This window comes from Mesocricetus auratus, unplaced genomic scaffold (genome assembly GCF_017639785.1).
Source record: "Mesocricetus auratus isolate SY011 unplaced genomic scaffold, BCM_Maur_2.0 Super-Scaffold_100006, whole genome shotgun sequence".
Taxonomy (NCBI): domain Eukaryota; kingdom Metazoa; phylum Chordata; class Mammalia; order Rodentia; family Cricetidae; genus Mesocricetus; species Mesocricetus auratus.
Window position 1 is genome coordinate 91263206 of NW_024429190.1, and position 15123 is coordinate 91278328.

Here is a 15123-nt window from a genome sequence, read left to right on the forward strand (position 1 = left end):
TGCAGAAGCAAAAGATTTCTTTTATTCAAGCTGGCCAATTTGGGTCTCTCCCCATGGCAGAGAGATGAGATGCCAAGCAGCCAAAAGGAGAAGCTTTTAAAGGGAAAAAATGGAGGGAGAGTCCTTTTTTTAATTTTATTTTATTTTCCAGTTTAAATTTAGATAAGAAACAAGGTTGCTTCACAAGTCAGTTCCAGGTCCCTCTCCCTTTCCCTGCCCTCCTCCTGTGCCCTCCCCCCAACCCCCCCCCCGTTATCCCCTCTTTCCCCCAGGGAGGGTGAGGCCTTCCATGGGGGTGTCCATAGTCTGTCATTTCATATAGGGCAGGGCCTAGACCCTTCCCCAAGAGTTCAGGGTGAGAGTGCACCTCACATTGTTCTATGGGAGTCCAAAGTCCATGTGTATACTTGGGATGAGTACTGATCTGTTGCCCCAAGGCTCAATAGATTACCTAGGCCTCCTCACTGACACCCAGATTCAGGGGTCTTGATCAGTCCCATGCTGGATTCCCAGGCTGAAGCCTGGGATTCAAGAGTTAACCTTTGTCTGGTCAGCTGTTTCTGGGGGTTAAACCAGCCCAGTCTTAATCCCTTTGATCATCAGTCCTTCCTCTCTGTTACTGGCTTTCTTGAGTTCAGCTCAGTACTTAACCAAGGGAGTCTGCCTCTTCTTCGATCAGCCACTAAATTCTCAAGGTTACCATGGCTACAGAGATTACTTAGCACACTAAGTTTCCATACAAGGTCATCATGAAATGAAGGGCCTTGAAGAAGGCAGTAACAGTCACCTGGTTAGGTAAAATAAAATGGCACATCTATGGGCTAGGGGCTTACGACCAGAGAACATCCTGTGATCTAAAAGTTTTACAACCAGTAGGTCAAGAGGCTATCTGGTTCCCAGTCTTCTCAAGGCAAGGGGCAGATGTTGGTGCAGCTGTTCATGGGATCGAGCTTCTGGTCACGTACTCTGTGATCAGAGGGCTCTCTCTTTCTTTGTCATAGCCTAAACGCTTATGTCTTTTAGTTATCAATTTTTCATCGCAGCCCACACCTACACATGGGCCATTGGGATGGCTCAGCACATAGATGCTTGCTGCTGAACCGGCAATGCTCCAAAGGGTGCATGTAGAAGAAAATGACTTCCCAAAGATATCCCAACCACCCTGCCCACACACAGTAACATGAGGTTGTCCACAGTCACACAGAAAAAAGAAAGAAAAAGTTGTGAAAAGCTCTCGGTGTACTCAGACTTTACAGTCACTTTTTTTTTAAATTTATGTGAATGGGTGTGTTGCCAGCATGTATTTCCATGGTGGTGTCTGGGAAGCCAGGAGGTGGCACCATATCCCCTGAAACGGGAGTCACATACAGTTGTGACTTGCTGTGCAGGTGCTATGGGACGAAGCAAACTCTGGGAGAGCAGTCAGTGCTCTTAACCATTGAGCCATCCCTCAATATTGTATTTGTTTGTTTGATTGGTTGGTTTTTTTTTTGTTCTATTTCATTTTTGTTTTTGTTTTGTTATTGTTTTGTTTACGTTTTGTACTGTCAGGGCACTGGCTTGATTTGCAAGTGGTTAAGCCCTAAGGTTCTCTCTCACACACTTTTTAACCACCATTCCCTCCCAAATAACCAGCATCAGGCATAAATACAACTTCCAACTTGGAAGACATGGATTCAATTTCCAGCCCCTACATGGTAGCTCATATATAGTGTCTCTGACTCTAGTTCCAGGGGTTCTGATGCCATCTTCTGACCTTCTCAATCACTAGTTCTGTTTGTAGTTTGCATATATACACTCTGGTAAAGCACGCAAACACATAAAATACTCAATGAAAGGCCTGGAAGACAGCGAGAACAAAAGAAGTCCAGCTGAGCTTTGGAGAACATAACTACAATTCCAGCACTCCAGAGGCAAGAGGACCAGGAAGTTGGATGTCATCTTCACCTACATACGAAGTTTGAGATCAGCATGGGCTGTGTTTTGACAAGCTGTGCAAAAAGAAAATAAAGAGTGAAAACATATGAAAATATAGACATGGCAAAGTGAGAGGAAAAGATTACAAATTAAGCTGCTCTAAGGGGGAATAAAAGCCGTTAACATAGCAGAGAAGCTTGTGTTGGTAGTAAATACCTTGGTCCATGCATGGACTCCCAGCACGTGGGAGATGAAGGCAGGATCACAGAGTTCAGGATCATCCTTGGTTACATAGGGAGGTTTAGGTCAGCCTGCACTACCTTAAGACCTTGTCTCAAAAAAAAAAAAAAAGGAGGGTAACAGGGAAGGAGGAAAGTATTAAAGGGGAGGGAAGACAGTGGAAAAATGTCAAAGAAATACTTCAACAGAAAGTCTCCAAAAGCCAAAGATGTGCATTTTTTATTTAAAGCTTGGGGTGTGACTCAGTAACAGAACTTGTGACTAGTGTGAGTATGGTCTGGGTCCAATGCCTAGTAGATTTTAGGTTACTAAGTACAAAGAGAATATTCTATAAGTCTGTAAAAGGAATGTGCCAGGAATTGTAGTAGTCCAGATCTCTCCATAGACACAATGAATAACAGTGTTTTCAAAATTCAAAATTCTGAAGATTATTATCCTTATTATTCTTATCATTGTTATTATTATTATCAGAGGAGAGGGGGCATGGAGTGATACATTCCAAACTATAAAAGACAATTGCCAATCCAACCTACTAGACCCAACAACACCAATGGCCATAACGGAAGAGGAAATAAAATATGTTCACTATTAAATAACCAAATTGAATTCATGACAGCTAAGCCAGAAGCTGTATATATAAGACACAGGAAAGGGACTGGCACTTCTGAAAGAAGCAGGGGCTATCAGGGTAGGTAGATGGGCCAGGTGGGATTATTGTAACACTGTGGATCCTGTGTACACCTTTCTTGTCCCTTTCTGCCCTTTTCCTCTCTTGTAGTTATTGCAGACTCATTCACGTTGTCTCTCAGAGCTGGCGTGTGTGATCCATCTCACGGAGGTTTCTTGAGAGCCTCTGCTTCTGCACCACTAACTGCTCATGCTCGTGTTTAGAGCTTGAGTCAAAATGTTTTCTGCGTGTCACTGAGAGAAGCATTGGCCCGCTGCTTGACCTAACTCTTTTCCCCCTCAGACCAGGTCTCAGTAGCTCAGGCTGGCCACTTGCTTGCTGATCATCTTGACTTACCCTCCCCTCACAGAATCCAGGTTTGAGCCACCACAGTCTGCCTGAAAGTTCTGGAATTTGGTGCATGAGGGCTTATTTAGACAGCCCCAGTTCTCAGTGAGCTCCAACCTGACCAGTCTATAATTTACCACACCTTTTGCTAACAGCACAGAGGCTGGAATGATCTACTGAGGCATCTCAGTGAAATTTTCATCACTACGTGTGTGATTTCACTGCATATGTCCAGTCCCCTCCCCAACACACACACTGTGACAGCCCTATGGAGTGTTCCTCTGTTGCTTGTTCAATGTTAGAGACTGATCTTTCCTCCTCTGCCTTCATCTGGACCTAATTTGTCAGTAGCCCTTTTTCCCCTAGTCATGTTGAAGAGGGAGATTTTAAGGAAGGGAGGAGCCATTCCTGGGCAGTGTTTGGAAAGTGAGTTTTCAGTTTCCCACAGACAATGTAGTAAGAGGTTTCTCCCTGTTGAGATGTCAGACTGCTGAGAATCAATCAGAAAGTTTGAGAACTCAAGTTTATTGCACCTGTGGGTGTAACCAAGCTAATGTTCTGATAGGCTGGGCTCCAGTCCAGAGAGTTTCACAACATTTATAGGCTACTCATCATCATTTTTTGTCTTTCCTGCCCTGGATGTGTTTGAATGTTAGCATATCTGACTGAGTACTATGAACGGGAGTTTCTCTTCAGCAATCCTGTTTATAGAAGTGGGAACAATAAGGGTAGAACAGCTATTTTGCAAGTGTACATTTCTCAAGATAAGAGAGGGGTTTTAACTGATGCAGGAAGTCGGCAGGAAGTTCACAAACAGAGCTCAGCATGTTAGTTTTGGCTGTCGATGCAGCAGGAAATTTCAGCCTGTTTCATTCTTATCATGAAGGGGAGAAGCAGGTCTCTTGCTTTGAACAGGAGGGATGCTGAAGAGCTGTCCGTGTGTCCTAGGAAAGGCTTCTGGAAAGGACAGATTGGCTTCTGGTGAACAGGGACCAGCTAGTTAGTAGGAGGGGGGGACAGTTCCCTGTGACCTTACTGTTCCCTATGACCTTTGGTACCCTGGACAGCCTTTGTGATGTGAGCAGTTTTGTGGGGGTACTTCTCTTGTAGCCATTTGTTAGTGCCTACAGGTTTCAGTCACAGACATGTTGGCAAGACTCAGGTGGCTACTTGGGAGAGAGAATGGAAAGGATAGAGAGAGGCAGAAGGAAGCTGGCCTTCTGTCACAGTGTAAAGCGGCAAGAAATAAATGGTCTTGGGAGAGGTAGAGTTGATTCCTGGGCAGGCCATGAGGAGCTCCCTGGAGAATGTGGGCTTAAGCTAGACCTTGGAGGATTAGGGCTCAAGAGCTGGGGCGGAGGCACCTCTGAGAATCAATGTGACCTCTGCACTTGCTTGGTTTCTGAAGTTAAAGATTCTAGAACATCAGTTTGTGCGGTCCAAGAGCTAGGATCTGTCAAGACCACAAATGCTCTGCCACACTCTCTGTTTTCACTCTAGGTGGAGGAAGGTAAAGAAGAGGAATTAAAGGCATATAATCCCAAGTGTTGAGATCACCTTTGTGTGACTGGATCAATTTCATGTAGTTCAGTGGCTTTGAACTAACAGATATCCATCTATTTGTTTCTTGAGTCCTGGGATTAAAGGTGTGAGCCACCTGGCTCTATGGATAGCTAATATGGCTGCTTTGGGATTAAAGGTGTGTATCTTCTTGTCTGGTTTTATGGATTATGGATAGCTTTGCTTTCTGTGCCCTCAGACAAGCTTTAATAAATCATAAATAATATAGCCCCACATAATGAACTTGCCAGCATGAGAATATTGCTACTCCCAGAAGTCATAGGTTGCCAAATACAAAGTCCAACACTAGGTGTGAGATTCTTCCCTCAAGTTATTGGACCAAGATGTCCAAGAGACCTCTCAAAACAATACAAGCTATTGTCATTTTATTGATTACCCACAGAAATTTATGGTAAGAACATACTGCTGAAGTTGGGTGGTGGTGGTGACACCTGGGAGGCAGAGGCAGGCAGAACTCTGTGAGTTTGAGGCCAGCCTGGTCTACATAGCTAGCTTGAGGACAGCCAGGGCTACACAGAGATATTCTGCCTTGAAAACCAAAACAAACAAGGACCTACTGCTGAGGGCACCATATTTTGGTGACAGGAGTTGAAGTAATGAAGTCACCAGTGTAGCAGAGAGGACTAAAAATTATAGGAAGTGGATATGCCTTCTGGGGAAGCACTAACCTCCTTCAGCTAAGCACTGATTGGACAAGTACACAAAACCCTGACATCCCTTACTCCCTATCTGTTTCCTATTCGCTTGGGAAACTGACCTTAACTGCTCTTCCAACACCCAGGAGAGAAATCTTCCCTTTGCCTTTTAGTATGTTAATAGAGACATGGGATGTTATGAGACCTGAAGAAGAATTCTGGACAGGAGGAAAGATCAGAGCCTGGGAGAACTGACTTCTCAAAACTGTACCCCCCAAAAAAACCCTGAGTCCACCTTCTCCTTCAAATATGGAGAATACTTTTCTACAAGGCATAATCTCTACCTCATTTTACCAAGCCAGACTTAAATCGAAATTCTCTTCCACCAACCTATGGTAATAGAACCCTCAAGCACAGGTCATAGTATTGACTTGGAAGCTTCCTGCTGGCTAGATTACAGAGCATTAGAAGGTGCTAAGCAGGCTGCTTGCAGAAAATAATCCATTGCCTTAGCCAGTTGTGAACCCTGGGAGTTGTAGCAACAACCAGCCCTGGAAAGATACACCCAAGAACACAAAAGCAGCATGACTGTTATGAGGCTAACCACAACATACAGCCTGTTCCACCAGAGGAAACTCATATCTGGTACTGTAAACCTGGCCAAGAGCCTGCAGCTGGGGTGCTCATACCATTGGCATGAGGGGCGAGCCTACTACTATTTTGCATCAAACTGCCTCCTTAAAAAAATTGTGTGTGTGCAGAAGCTGGAGTTACAGGGGTTTCAAGCCATCTGACTTGGGTACTTGGAAGCCATTTCGGGTCCTCTGAAGATCAACAAGAGTTCTTTACCATTGAGCTGTCTCTCTGGCCCCTAACTGTGGCTTTTAGACAAAGGGTTGGAGCTGCTGACCTAGGAAGATGAGCTTTGGAACAGGTCTCTCAGGTGGGACCATGACTATCATGAAATGAAGGTACAAAAAGTAATATCTATAGTTAATTTTTATTCATTTTTATAATGTTAAAGCCAAACTCAAGACCCTGTGATGCTAGGCAAACACTCAGCCCTTACCATTTTGACACAGTCTTGCTGCGTAGCCCAGGCTGACTTCCACCTTATGATCCCCCTGCCTCAGCCTTCCAAATGCTGGCATCACAGGTATGTGCCACCATGCCTGGCCTATGGTTAAGTTTTAAGCATCAGTACTATGGGGTATAATTCATACGCAAAAAAAGCAACCATAAAGAATGTACTGTTTGAAGAGAATTGACAAATATGTAACCATCTGATCATGGGACCTGAAGAGGCTTCTGTAACCATCACCACATCCATCTGGATTTTCCATTCACAGTAATTTCCTAGAGCCACTGAGGCCCTGACCCACTCCTCTGTTCTGTTAGTACAGAGGCTTCTCTACTTCCAGAGTTTCCCATCATTATACAGAATATACTCTTGCTTTTTGTTATTTTTAGTTCATTACAAAACAATGGGATTCATTGTTTTCTGTCTTTTACTCGGCCTGTTTCTGAGATTATTCTAATTGCACCTGTCAGTAGTTTATCCTGCTGTCACTGCCAATCGACATTCCATTGCTTCTATAAATAACGACTTATCCATTCATGAATTGTGGATTGAGATGGTTGGGCAATTAATGTAGCTAAAAGCATTCTATAATCCATCTCAAGTTAGTGCCCATGCAGAGTAATTAAAGGTTGAGATGACTGGTGTTTTTGCAACCATTCTCATGTGGTGTTCCTGTACCAATCACCAAAGTATCTTGCCACCTTTGAATAAGAACAAGCAAATGATACATATTTGGGGTCTGTTTGGAGACTGTGTATTCAACCAACTGCATGGTTATCCCCAGAAAATTCCCCACTCTAATTACTCAAGCTTTATAGCAAATCTCAAGATTAGGTTATATAAAGCAGAGCATGGGAACACAGACATGCCCGTAGAAGGCTGGGGCAAGAGGCTTGCAAGTTTGAAACCCGTTTTGGCTACACAGTGAATTCCAGGATAACCTAAGCTACACAGTGAGACCTTGTTTCAAAAAAAGGAAGGGAAGGAGGGAGAGAGGGAGGGAGGGAGGGAGGGAGGAAGAAGGGAAACAAAAAAGGAAGGAAGGAAAAGGCCAACCAAACTACACTCCTACACACACAAACATTTTCTAGAGTATACATCTTCCAAAGTATGTTCTAGATTGTCTGTACTTTCATATGAAATGCAGAGTCAGGTTAGTGCCTACAAAAAGCCTATTAAGGTATTGATAAGTATTGCATTAAATCTGTAGATCAATTCAGTGAAAACTGAATTAGCAATATCAAGTCACTTAGTCCATAAATATACCTATTTAACATTTAAAAGTTGCATGGAGGTTTTATAAGATTCAAGTGTGCAGATCTGGAATATATTTAAAATTACTTAAGAATAGTACCCAATTGGCTACTGTTGTGCCATTGAATTCAATTGCTTGTTATTAAATGAATGGAACATGTGGAGATGTAATTGCTTTTCATACGTTGACTTTGTATCCTCTAATGTCAAGAAAACTATTAACTGAAGCTACCTTGTGCATATCCTTCAGAACTCCCTGTACTCACACACCAGTGACAAGTAAAGGCAGGTTCACCTCTTTCTAATCCGATGTGTTTTTCTAATTTCATGTCTTATTGTAGTGTCCAGGACATTTAGTAGAATGGGAAATGGAGCTGATGGCCAGTCCATGGGAAGAAAGCACTTTTTCTGCACCATGTGGTCCTGGCTCTACATTTTCCATATCTCACAACAGCAGTACATTGACCTAATTCAGGAAAATAACCTGAGCTCAGTGCTATTCGGGAACCCAAGACCTTTATTCATATTTTCTAAATTTCCCCTCTAATGTTAGTTTTCTGGTCTAGGTTCCAGTCCCTAATCCCACATCCTGTTTAGTCATTGGATCTTCTTAGCCTACTTTCACTTGGCTAAGCTCATGACTTTGACCCAGGTAATGTATTATTTTTGCATTGTTCCTCAACATGAGCTTATCTGGAATTCTGTCATGATTAGACTGAGGTTATACAATGCTAGCAAAAGCACCACAAAAATCTCTTTGTATTTCCTCTCAGTGCATCCTGTCGAGGGCACAGGCATCAATAAGCCAATACTATGATCACTGTCATGTCAACTTTCATTTTTCACGGCTTAAATTTTGATTTTCTTTTTTTATAAATTTTATTTAAATTAGAAACAAGCTTATTTTACATCCATCCCAGTTTCCTCTCCCTTCCATCCTCCCATGCCCCCCATAGGCCCCCCATCCCATTCCCCATCCACTCCCCAGAGAGGGTGAGGCCTTCCATGAGGGATCATCAAAATATGTCAAGTCATTTGGCCCTCCCCCATGTATCTAGGCTTAGACAGTATCCCACCATAGTGAATAGGCTCCCTAAGTCCATTGGTGCACTAGGGATATATTCTGGTTCAGCTGCCAGATGCTCCATAGACTGTTCAGGCCTCCTAGCTGACACCCATGTTCAGGGGTGCTTGTTTGGGTCTATGTTGGTTCCCCAGCTGTCAGACTGGGGTCCCTGAGTTCCCACTTGCTCAGGTCAGCTGTTTCTGTGGGTTTCCCCAGCATGGTCTTGACTCCTTTGTTCATCACTCCTCCCTCTCCAAAACTGGATTCCAGGAATTTGGCTCAGTATTTGGCTGAAGGCTCCTGGATGACATTTAAGGTGGTCCTCATTCTCATTATAGGGGAGAGACATTTAAGGTACCCTCTCAACAAGCTCTACTATAGAGCTATAGTAACAAAAACAGCTTGGTATTGGCACAAAAATAGACAGGGAGACCAATGGAATCGAATTGAAGACCCTGGCATTAACGCACACACCTATGAACACCTGATCTTTGACAAAGAAGCTAAAATTATACAATGGAAAAAAGAAAGCATCTTCAACAAATGGTGCTGGCATAACTGGGTGCTAGCATGTAGAAGACAGCAGATAGATCCATGTCTATTGCCATGCACAAAACTTAAGTCCTAATGGATCAAAGACCTCAACATAAATCCAGCCACACTGAACCTCTTAGAAGAGAAAGTGGGAGGTACCCTTGAACAAACTGGCATAGGAGACCACTTCCTGAACATAACGCCAGTAGCACAGACACTGAGATTGACAATTAATAAATGGGACCTCCTGAAACTGAGAAGCTCCTGTAAGGCAAAAGACACAGTCAACGATAATTGAAAGTTAAAAATAAACCTCAAAGGATGGCTTTTCAGAAGCATGTCTTTCAGGTAGGTTTTTCTTCTCTGGCTAAGAAGACTGTTTATTCAAAGGAGAAAATGAAACTTCTGGAAGACAAACTGTCTCAGGGTTTCTATTGCTGTGAAGAGACACCATAACCAAGGCAGCTCTTACAAAAGAAAACATTTAATTCAGGTGGCTTAACATTTTCAGAGCTTTAGCTCACTATCATCATGGTGCGACATGGTGGTGTGCAGGCAGATGTGGTGGTGGTGGTGTGCAGACAGATGTGGTGGTGTGCAGACACACATGGTGGTGTGCAGACAGATGTGGTGGTGTGCAGGCAGACATGGTGCTAGAGAAGTAGCTCAGAGTCCTACATCTTGATTCCAAGGCAACAGGAAGTGGTTTGAGACATTGGGTGTGGTTTGAGCATATATGAGACCTCAAAGCCCACCTCTACAATGACACACTTCCTCTAAGAAAGCCACACCTCCTAATAGTGCCACTTCCATTGAGAGCCATTTTTTCGAACCATCACAGAAATTATGGAACAGACACTAAGTCTGAGAGGCCAGTGCTAGGATCCAAGCTCCAGAAAAGGCTGAGGCCCCAGAACTGCAGATGGTGGTACCTAGGGAACAATCCTACCCATGCTTAGCTGATGCTCTGGCAACATCATAAGGATGACAGTGCTCCAGATATAACCTGCACCATTGGATTCTTTCCCTTCATCTCTCTTCCTTTGGTCTGTTAGGGAAAAACAACCATTTAGTAACTTCCCCTAATCCTTCATGGAAACAGATGCCTTTTAAGGCAAAAATTAAAGGAGTTAAGATGTTCTTCTTAAGTCCGTAAGAGTAGCCAATAGGGAGAGTTGCCTTGCTTTAGTAGTAAAGACTGTTTAATTTTGGCCACATCCAATAGGAAAGCATAAACATAAAAATAATGCACCCAAGAAAAGGGTATTATTATTTCCTCTTTTGGGAAATGACAGACAATTGCACACACACTTATCTTCCTCAGCAACCTGGACTCTAGGAGTAGATGCTGCCTAACACATCTCACTCACTGATTCACAAATGCGGCTTTCGTACTGGGAGGAAATCATTTTTGTGCCTTTGGGAAAATGGAGAATTTCTCCTTAGGAGTTCATGCTCTTATTTTATTGCTGCTGTCACAAAAAGACTTCAGCATCTGTGCTACCCAACCTGAGGGACCGTCTGGGACTTCTAAGAGGTGGCATGGCAGTATGTAGACCTTGGTTCTGAGTTCAAAGCGTGCTGCTGTGCCCTTCCTGTCGTGGAATGTCGTATGAATTTTTAGCACATGGTGATTCTTGGTTTTCCGTTTCTGTTTTTATGTTTGCCTTCCCTTTTGACTTTGGCATTGGCAGTGGAAGCAGATCTATCTCCAGCCATTCTTCAGTACACTCACATCTTCCTTAGGTTTTCTTATTCTGTTCAATCAACAGTACCATGTTGGTAGGCTCCTGGGTTCTGAGCTCTCTGTGAGAAGAGAGCTAAAGGATTGGGTGAACTAACTGTTCCTTTGCGATTCTGTGTGCTTTGTAATCTATCACATATGGTCTTCTCTCGTCTTCTTTCTTTCAAATTGTTTTCATCATAACATTTTCATACATGTCTGTCATTATAGTTTGTTCATATTCTCTCCACCTTCCCTTTAGCCTTCTTCCTCCCTCAAATAGCTGTCCTTCTATTTTCATCTCTCCCTGTCTCTCTCTCTGTCTCTCTCTCTCTCTTCTCTCTCTCTCTCTCTCTCTCTCTCTCTCTCTCTCTCTCTCTCTCTCTCTCTCTCTCTCTCTCTCTCTCTCTGTCTGTCTCTCTCTCTCTCTCTCCCAACACAAACACACATGGTTAAATTTAGGTTCCATATGAGAGGAAACATAATGTTTTGTTCTCCTCCACACATGCTTTTGATCTGCTTTTCCTACTCTCAGAAATCTCCCTTCCTGCGTAGTCTCCTCTTCGGCACACAAGAGAGAACAGTGGTGGGGAGTGAACATGAGCAAACTACAATAGCAACATATGTTTGAAAACGACACACACATTGACATTTAAATCTATATTCCTCATTATATTGATATGGGTTTTGCTGCTGTGATTAAATATTCTGACCAAAAGCAACGTAAGAGGAAAGGCTTCTTGCATTATCACTCATCAAGGGAAGGTGTGGCAGGAGCAGAAAACAGAAACCACAGAGGTGCAGCTTATTGGCTTGTTCTCAGGCTTACGTTCAGGGACCTTTCTCCAGGACCATCTGATAATGGACGGTTCTGCCCACAGTGGGCTGCTCCTTTCCACGCCAATCAAAAAATCATAAAATGTCACAAGACATGCCCATTGGCCAATCTGACGGAGGCAATTCCTTAGTTGAAGATCCCCCCTACCAGGTGATTCTAGTTTGTGTCAAGTTGACAAAAACTAACCAGCACATTCATAAAAGAGAAAAGTGTGACCTGTGTCTTTCGGAATCTGGTTTAATTTCCTTAACATGATTTTCAGTTTTATAAATGACCAAAAGCAACTTAAGAGGAAAGTTTTCTTGCATTATCACTCATTATCAAGTTTTATAAATACCCTTTTTTCTTTCTTCTTTGAGACATGGTCTTATTATGAAGCTTCCCATGGATTTTCACCATCCCTAGGAAGACTTTTAAAAGGCACACAGAGAGTCAGAGACAGCAATGTTTCTTTAAATAAAGGAGCAGTGAGGTGACTCAGCTGGTAAAGGTCCTTGACACCAAACTGATGACCTGAGTTTTATCTACAGGATCCACACAGTGGAAAGAGAAAATAGATTCCTGAAAATTGTCTTGTGACTTCCACATGTGTTACTTGGCATGATCCCCTTCCCAAAGTAAATACATCAGTGTAATTTTATAAAATGGAGTCCAGGCAGTGGTGCTGCACTCCTTTAATCCCAGGACTCAGGAGGCAGCGGAAGGTGGGTCTCTATGAGTTGGAGGCCAGCCTGATCTACAGAGTGAGTTCCAAGACATCCAGGGTTGTTACACAGAGAAACCCTGTCTTAACTTCCCCTACCCCCTCCCAAATAGGGATGGGTAGTAGGTAAAGTGTTGAGCCTGACAGCCTGAGTTTGATTTCTGGAAGCCACATAGCAGAAGTCAACTTTTATTTTTCATGGCTTAGATTTTGTTTTTCTTCTTTTATAAGTTTTATTTAAATTAGAAACAAGCTTAATTTACATCCATCCCAGTTTCCTCTCCCTTCCATCCTCCCATGCCCCCATAGGCCCCCCCATCCCATTCCCCATCCACTCCCCAGAGAGGATGAGGCCTTCCATGAGGGATCATCAAAATATGTCAAGTCATTTGGCCCTCCCCCGTGTATCTAGGCTTAGACAGTATCCCACTATGGGGAATAGGTTCCCAAAGTCCATTGGTGTACTAGGGATATATTCTGGTTCAGCTGCCAGAGGCCCCATAGACTGCCCAAGCCTCCTAGCTGACACCTATGTTCAGGGGTGCTGGTTTGGGCCTATGTTGGTTCCCCAGCTGTCAGACTGGGGTCCCTGAGTTCCCATTTGCTCAGTCAGCTATTTCTGTGGGTTTCCCCAGCATGGTCGTAACCCTTTTGTTCATCACTCTTCCCCCTCTACAACTGGATTCCAGGAGTTCAGATCAGTGCTTAGCTATGGATTTCTACTTCTACTTCCATCAGTTACTGGAAAAAGGCTCTAGGATGGTATTTAAGGTAGTCATCATTCTCATTATAGGGAAAGAGCATCTAAGGTAGCCTCTCCACAATTGCTTAGACTCCTTTTTACAGTGTGACTACTTTGTGTAGAAGGTCTTCCTTCCCAATGTGGAGTGCAGGCCCACTGGCCACTGGCCAGTTTTCCCAGAGTTACTGTGGAAGGGATGGGGTTAGTTGATTCCCACGGCCAGCCCATTTCTACAATCAGGTACTTCAAAGAAGTACTAACGACAGTCTTAGTACTGTGGATATTGTCATCATTGTCTTCACTGTCAACTGCATGGGCTCCTTTTCCCTTCCAGAGAGGCTGTAGCCAGCAATAAATGGTACTGGCTTCCCTGCTGTCTCCACTATTATGTGTCTCTTTCAGCTGTGTATGTTGTAGTATTTTTTCTCTCCTAAAGAAATAAATATTGGCCAGGCGGTGGTGGCGCACGCCTTTAATTCCAGCACTCGGGAGGCAGAGGCAGGCAGATCTCTGTGAATTCGAGGCCAGGCTGGACCGACAGCCTCCAAAACAATACAGAGAAACCCTGTCTTGTAAAAACCAAAAAGGAATAAAGAAAGAAAGAAAGAAAGAAAGAAAGAAAGAAAGAAAGAAAGAAAGAAAGAAAGAAAGAAATATTGGTCAGGCATTGGTGGTGCACGCCTTTAATCCCAGCACTCAGGAGGCAAAGGCAGGTGGATTTCTACAAGTTTGAGGCCAGCATGGTCTACCAAGTGAGTTCCAGGACAGGTTCTAAAACAATATAGAGAAACCCTGTCTCAAAAAACCAAAAAAAGAAAAAAGAAAAAATATCCAAATTATTTTTCATCAAAATGGAGTTTTTCTTCAAAAGAAAAACATTTCCCTAACTCAAGGATCAGAAGATAAAGCCACTTTGACCTTGAGATATGTGGAGCTTGAACAGGCACACACACGCATGCATGTGAGAGAGATTAGAAAGAGGGGGGAAGAGAGATTTAAAAAAAACTCAAGAGTAGGGAATCTGGAACAAAGATTATAGTAATGAAAGTACAATTGACAATTTCCCAATAGACCCTGGAAGTTAAGAGCTGCCTAAAGGGTTGTTACCACTCTTAATGACCAGGGCAATGTACAAGTCAAATACTTGCTAAATATAAGAACAAGGACCAAGACTCCCACCTGCTAAGGGGAAGTTTATACAATGGAGGATAAGTGATGAACTCTTTGTATTTTAGTGCAATATACAAAACAGTGTCTACTTCGAGCTGCAGCTGCCTGAACTACATGGGTCACTGCCTTTGCAGCCTCCTTAACTGCCCCACCCTTCACGGCTATGCCAAGCAGCTTACAGTTCTTTCTCAATATCTGGGCAATGCTTTTGAAATGAAAAGAGAAATTGACACAGCAGTGGATCCTACCTTTGGAGATATGCAGCTGTGAGGGTTTCCTATTTCTTCAATCACTGTAGGCTGTTGTTCAACATGATGGGCTCTGGGCTCTGGATCTCGGATTGCTGGACATCTCCAATATCCAGACACTGGGAATGCCTCCTCTCTCCCAGAGGATATGGAGGTCACGGGCCAACAGTGCATCGCTAAGGTGCCAGGTGTGCGTAGTATTAGGTATATTGGGGGCAGGTTCCAGAATGTAGGTGGAGTAAGAGTGAGTGAGCCAACAGGAAGAAAACTGTGTTTGTGTGTGTGTGTGTGTGTGTGTGTGTGTGTGTGTGTGTGTGTGTGTGTGTGTGTGTGTGTCTTTTCTCAGAAGACCAATGCTGGGCGGCTCTACTTACAG

The 15123-nt window shown here is 43.5% G+C and overlaps 1 long non-coding RNA gene across 1 annotated transcript; it reads right to left on the reverse strand.

Moving 5' to 3' along the window:
• Nucleotides 1-1855: 1855 nt before the first annotated feature.
• LOC121140931 lies at nt 1856-15020 on the reverse strand. Its single transcript, XR_005877887.1, has 2 exons — nt 14748-15020; nt 1856-1991 (listed from the first exon to the last, which is right to left on the reverse strand). It is a non-coding gene; the product is annotated as an uncharacterized LOC121140931 (long non-coding RNA).
• Nucleotides 15021-15123: the final 103 nt, after the last annotated feature.